We start from the raw sequence: 7,500 nt of genomic DNA, 5'->3' as shown, positions 1-7,500 counted from the left end.
TATATATATATACATATAAATATATATATATATATATATATATATATATATATATATATATATATATATATATATATATATAGGTGAACTATGTGCTACATAACGAGTGGATGCAACAGAACCCCCAATTTGTCTTGCATATTCAAAACTGCAATACACAGGGAGTTGGTACAAAGCACTCTCGGAGAATATGATACAGCTTGCAAAACTTTGCTTATGATCTTCTGAGCTGTAGCTTTATAGGCTTCATTAAGGAGAATCCATTGATGTTACATTGTAAACGCACTATACTTTATATCATGACAAATCATTCATCGCTTGAATACAACAAAGTTACAATTAGCTCAAAATTAATCAGCTCATAAATCGAAGGCTTTGCCGACCCAAAAAAGCTCAAAAGTGCATGCAGGACTTAAGGATTTACATTCAGAGCACTTCTCATTTCTTTTTTCTTTTTCCGCAGAGTACCATATGTGGACTTCTCATGTTAAATTACTAAATTCAATATTGCATAGCACAGGATGCAGGCCCAGCTCATCCTAGTTGCTATGTGTGCTCCATATACAAAGTGTATTTCCTGTTTAAAGCTTCTCTAAATTCAGATAAAGGCCACTCTTAATTTTGAATACTAAACTGGATATGAAAAGATGGTCTCAGGAATTGCAGTGGTAGAACTTGCCCTTTACAGTCAAAAGGCTAACCTAAAACGAACCATAATTCCCGTATTCAAACTTGCTGACCAGCCAAACTGATATAAATCATGGATAGACCAATTTGTAGTTCACTTGGATAAGAGAGTGAATACGGTACGGTTTAGATAATGTCTCCTTTTCCTTATTCCATTACTTCAGACACAGAACTTATGGCCTGTCTTTTTGGCTTTCGATGAAGACATTGCCAAAATACATGGGAAGTCCGGTGATCAGGAATTTTTCAATGAATTTCCTCATCTTGCTCGAACTTATATATTCTTTGATTATATATGTTTTATAATGTTTAATCATACATTGATTTATTCAGGGAAGCTAGTTAGTACCGGTAGATATGGTTGTGCATGGTTCAATTATCAATGCTCAAATAGACGTTCCTTCACCGCTACATCTTTGTTCAATGAACACTGCCAAAATTCCAGTGTCCAGCATCGACAGAAACAGAAAATCTGGGCCTTTCTTTCGGACACAAAGACAAGAAAATTCACCTGTCAGACATATCACATCTCAAGAACTTTCCTATTCAGTGTACTTTGGCCGTGTGCTGTACGCTGAATATCACAAGAAGGGACTGATGGACAAGCTCTTCCTCGTATGGATATTATTGAGGAGGCAGGAAATCACTATGAGGAGAATATTCAAAATTTGCCAATCCAAGAACTCAGTTGATCTTGTTGTCATTGTAACATCAAACACTGTCAAGCAAATTGTACAAAAACCATTTGATACGTACTTTATGGGAATCAAGGAATAACAAACGTGCCCAAGGGAAAGGACACCTCCTTGAAAAATACTGCAATAAAAAAAATAGGTAAATATGGCAGGTGTTAGGACTACTCTAAGCCCGGATCCTTGAGGTTTTAAACAGCTTCATTGAGTTGGTTTTGTGTTGCTTAAAACTTGGCAGGAAAAACAAATGTTGCATATGGCTATTCTACATTAAAAAGGAAAGTGTGCATTTGTAAGGAAATGTATTGCGTGTACTTGTGTATGTTTTTAAGGTCAGTAGTTATCATATAAAGATGCATATAAAGGTTAGTTAAACATATTATTTTATTGTACTCACTTAAAGATATATGAGCTATGTGTATATGTTCTAGTAATATAGTAATGGGTATTAAATCATAGCGCTTCAAAGTCAAGTGTGCTATAAAATAATTAATTTTTGGAGTATATAATTATCATATTTTCAATGTTTAAATTAGTCAAAAACTTCAATATAAATAAGCTTTTTATACCATTAATCCATTGAATATGATATATATCAATTGACACGGCTCTTTCTCAAGATAATTATTGTTCATAAAATCAGAAGATTAATCTCACTAATTAATTTTTATTATTATTATTATTATTATTATTATTATTATTATTATTATTATTATTATTATTATTATTATTATTATTATTATTATTATTATCATTATTATTAGAATTGTCAGTACAATCAATTACAAATAACATATTTTATTTTTAACGGTTCACTACAGATGGTGTGGCTTAGTATAGGTAAAATGGTTAAATTATCTTTACATCTCGAAATTTTCCCTTTAAAATTACGCTATTTTTTTTTCTTCTTACAGATTTTCTCAAAAGCGAATAAAACAACTGCAATACATTGAATAGCATTTATAAAGAAAATTTGAATTGAGCTTAAAATTGGAAAATACTGTTTTGTGATTGAAATGCTAGCTAACAGAACGTTCTCAGGATTGGTCTGCAAAGAAAAGGCAACTTGCATGATAATGTTTGCCTGAATCCTTCAACCTAACTATACCTCGAGCAGAGCCAATAAGTGTTGAATGCTAGTTAAGGAAATTAAGGCAGTAGTTGAGTACAGAGAGAATCGTTAAGGCAAGCCAGTTCCATTCTGGTTTTGATGTGTTTACAGATCTAGAATTGGCATCAACGGGTGACCAATCAGAGAAGCCAAGGCTATCGGGAAGATAACCAAAATGAAACTACTGACCATGGAAGCATAGTTAACTATTTTATATTATATAAAAATACCATTAGATAATAAATAAAGATACAATTATTTTTTCTTCTATTGTTAAAAAAATTATGATATAAAGGAAACTATTAAGAATATAAATAAAAAAAAAATACTCCCAAAGGTATTCAATATGACCGAAGATAATAAAAAGTTAAAGCGATCAAGTTTTTCTGAAAAAAAAAAATATGATTCCATATTGAGGAGAGCCTTGATGTATTCAATCTTTAATTTTACACCAGAAATGCTGTTAGTTTTCATTAAATTTAGTTTTTACTAATAGAGAATTATATTGAGTATGTCTCGTGTAAATATATGTAATTGTAATGTTACTAACAAAAGATACTGGTTAAAGAAAACTGAAGTAGTGATCTTGGTGAATCCAGCTTGCTTGTCCCATTTGTTATAGGTACACTAAAAACACCAAATTGGCTATGCATGCTGCCCTCTCAGGCAAACTTAACTAGTTATGATGTTGAGTATGTGTCTTATGGGGAAAATTTACTTTTTACGACTGATATACTATCTCTCTGGCCACTTTTACTCAACCATATGGTCCACATTTTTGTCTTTTTTATGTTACCTTTTATCTTTTACCTTGCTCTACCGGAGAAAAAAAAATAAAAACCATTATCATGAGATAGGTCTAAGGTCGTTGAAAGTATAGTATATCTCCTACATAAGAAAAAAAACTCTCACTCATAATCTTTTTTTTATAATAATTTGTACAGCTTCTAAATAATATAGGCCTTGGAATATAATATCCAAAATTATTAATCTTATTATTTAAAAAAAATCAATTTAGATCATATTCATGTATAATATAAAAGTTTTCTTCAGGTTCAATGTTAAATGTAACTGTTGATTAATATTAACTGAAGGCTGTTCAAATTATTATTGATATGATGACATAAGTGTTTTAAGTTTAGCTTACGGGGTCATACACAGGCCTCAGCCTTATAGAATTATTGCTAACATTTGGTGAAAATATTACTCAGCATACACGAATTGCTTCTCCAATTTTCTTCTTACGAAACTTAGTAAGATATTTTGATTTTTAAACAACTCTCTCTCTCTCTCTCTCTCTCTCTCTCTCTCTCTCTCTCTCTCTCTCTCTCTCTCTCTCTCTCTCTCTCTCTCTCTCTCTCTCTCTCTCATTATCCTTTATTACTTTTTCCATTACAGAGATAAGTCTTGAGGACAGAGCCTAGTATAGACTGTATAGAATCAGGTTGACTTGGAGTTATTATGATGGTAAGTTTAACGAATGAATACAGAGCACTAACCCCACCCCCCCACCCCCTCCAAAAAAAGTAGGCTTAAACAAGACAAATGAACATATTCATATCTAAGGGAAACAGGATGCTCATATGCAAAAGAACTACAGGAAAAATTAAAATATGGAACATAAGATTGAGTCCTGAATCTTTTCGTGATACTTCTTCAGTGGACCAAAGAAGCATCACAAAACTAGTCCGGACTTAATCTTATATTTCATATTTCAATTTTTCCTGTTGTACTTTTGCATATGAGCATCACGATTCCTTGTTAATTTTTACGCTTGTCTATATATGCACCCACATAACACATACACACATACACATACATACATACACACACACACATTTATATATATGTATATATATATATATATATATATATATATATATATATATATATATATATATATACATATATATATATATATATATATATATATATACATATATGTATATATATATATATATACTGTATGTGTATATATATATATATATATATATATATATATATATATATATATATATATATATATATATATATATATATATATGTGTGTGTATATATATTTGAATATATATATATATATATATATATATATATATATATATATACATATATAATATATATATATATATATATATATATATATATATATATATATATATATATATATATATATATATATATGTGTGTGTGTGTGTGTGTGTCCTTGTTTATATATATATGTATATATATATATATATATATATATATATATATATATATATATATGTATATATATATATATATATATATATATATATATATATATATATATATATATATATATATATATATACATATATATATATATATATATATATATATATATATATATATATATATATATATACATATATATATATATATATATATATATATATATATATATATATATATATATATATATATATATATATATATATATATATATAGAAAGACGTGTCGTTGTTGCTATTAGATACAGGACAAAGGCTTCAGACAAGTCCATACTCAGTTTTGATCAATTTATGCCCCCCCCCCCCCCCCCCGCGTACCAGTGCAGATTTGTGACGGCGGGGAAGTTTAGTGTGATTGATCACAGTATAACAACGTCGACTGGGTATCCCTGACTAGTAGAGCTTTGCTCATCATGGCGAAACATAAACCCTGTTACCACATTGAGGTATGTCAATATTTCAGAAATAAAAAGAGTAATTCATCAGTTACCAACATAATTCTTTGAAAAAGAATTCCTAGGATAATAATACTTGCTCTTTCAGCTTTCAATAGTGGTGAACGATAAGACAATAGCCGATCACCTTCAAAATAATAATAAATTTGCTTGAAATCAAAGTGCTGGCATTCAGTTTGCTTAATTTGAATTGATACAAATCACCTGTAAGATATTAATCCCTGAAACACATATACAAAATCAGGAGCATGGGTGTTATGTCCTTTAGCATATTTTTTTTTTTATGCATTTCAGTCCCCAGTTGTTATTAAAAAAAAAAAGTTAAAAAGAATGTATCGTTGGTCCTTTCAACCAAATACAGTATCTATCTTATTTATACAGTACAATATGTCATAGTTTTCATGATCTTCCTTTTATAAGTAGAAGATGTTCATTTCTATTTTGTTATTGATTATCATGAACCAGTTCGTAGAAAGTCAATAACATGATAAGAATTTGTTACCAATTTTACTGAAGTAGAAAGAGAGTCATTTCAGAAAATTTCAACCAAGGGTTTGTAAGGCACAATCTTGGAAGACTCATCTATTTTTTTTTTTAATAGACAATTTGAATAATATACCGGACTCTGCTGTGTATGTGTGTGTACAGGTTTTTATGTGTCTGGGTGTGACTATAATTATCTGTGTGTGTATTAATATCTAATGCACCCTAATTAAGATTTTTGTTAATATCTATTGTTCTTATTTGCTATCTTCTCTCTCGTCCTTGCCTGTATACCTCTCATATGCATACATATCCCCTCTCCCCAGATATAATGATCGAATGTAATATCTTATCTTTGATAATTATGTCTTTTTTATCGTTAATTGGACTCCGGATTTATTAGAAAAAGTGTAACTGTAAATGATACGCTATCTTATTCATAAATGTGTTATATAGTTGTAAGACTATTTTCTGAGTGATATCTTCCACATAAAAAAAGGATATACTATTATGGTTCTTCTTTAAACTCAAATTATGTAAAATTATATCATTTTTGGTTGAAAGATAAATTTATTTAGGAGTTTCTATAGTGAACATATGAATCAATCACATATTGAAAATCATTGATAGTTTACTATTATTTGCTGATTTTTAATCTACGTGTTTTTTTTTATACAAAAACTATAAACATATACAGTGAGGTTTAGTAACTTTTGCTAATTATTAATGCATATTAGGAGTTATTGGGCTTGAAGTTGATCCATACCAGTGGCTACTCAGCATCCAAGTCTAATCATTGATAATATTTCTTTAACTATATACGTCTCTTTTCGAACTTTACTGATGATTCGTGAGAACAAAATCACTTTTGAGAATTACATTTGATCTATTTCTTCAGCAATTTTAAAACAGATAGCTTATTGAGAAAGTCTTTCAAGGTTTGCGGTGATCAATATATTCTGAAAAATGGGTTTTGAGTCTTTCATTCTGCCTTGTTTAGAACATTTTTCTCTAGTCTGTTTTTCACCTGCTGAATCTAATCTTAATTTGTTTCACATGAACTTGCAGTCTATTAATTTTTTTTTTCATAAATATTCTGGATATTAATCTCAGAGACCATAATTCATATAGGTGTTTATGCATGTTGGATAAATTTGTTCGTTCCCAATTTCACAGACAGTACTAAGGTGCACAGAATTCTAGGTTTGCAGTTAATTTTAATAATCATGCATTCTGCGACATAAGGCTTAATACTACGCAGTATTCTAGAAGTATTAATCCTGCTATAGCCAGATTGTGGAATGATTTTCCTAATCCGGCAAATGGATACAAAAAATATAAACATATACAGTAAGGTTTAGTAACTTTTGCTATTTAATTTCTAGAATTAATGCATATTAGGAGTTATTGGGCTTGAAGTTGATCCCTACCAGTCGCTACTCAGCATCCAAATCTAATCATTGATAATATCTCTTTAACTATATACGTCTCTTTTTCAAAATTTACTTATGATTCGTGAGAACAAAATCACTTTTGAGAATTACATTTGATCTATTCCTTCAGCAATTTTAAAACAGATAGCTTATTGAGAAAATCTTTCAAGATTGCGGTGATCAATATATTCTGAAAAAAAAAGGGTTTTAAGTCTTTCATTCTGCCTTGTTTAGAACATTTTTCTCTAGTCTGTTTTTCACCTGCTGAATCTAATCTTAATTTGTTTCACATGAACTTGCAGTCTATTAATTTTTTTTTTCATAAATATTCTGGATATTAATCTTAGAGACCATAATTCATATAGGGGTTTATGCATGTTGGAGAAC

This window comes from Palaemon carinicauda, chromosome 13 (genome assembly GCF_036898095.1).
Source record: "Palaemon carinicauda isolate YSFRI2023 chromosome 13, ASM3689809v2, whole genome shotgun sequence".
NCBI lineage: Eukaryota > Metazoa > Arthropoda > Malacostraca > Decapoda > Palaemonidae > Palaemon > Palaemon carinicauda.
Note: the sequence above shows the minus strand (reverse complement) of the source record.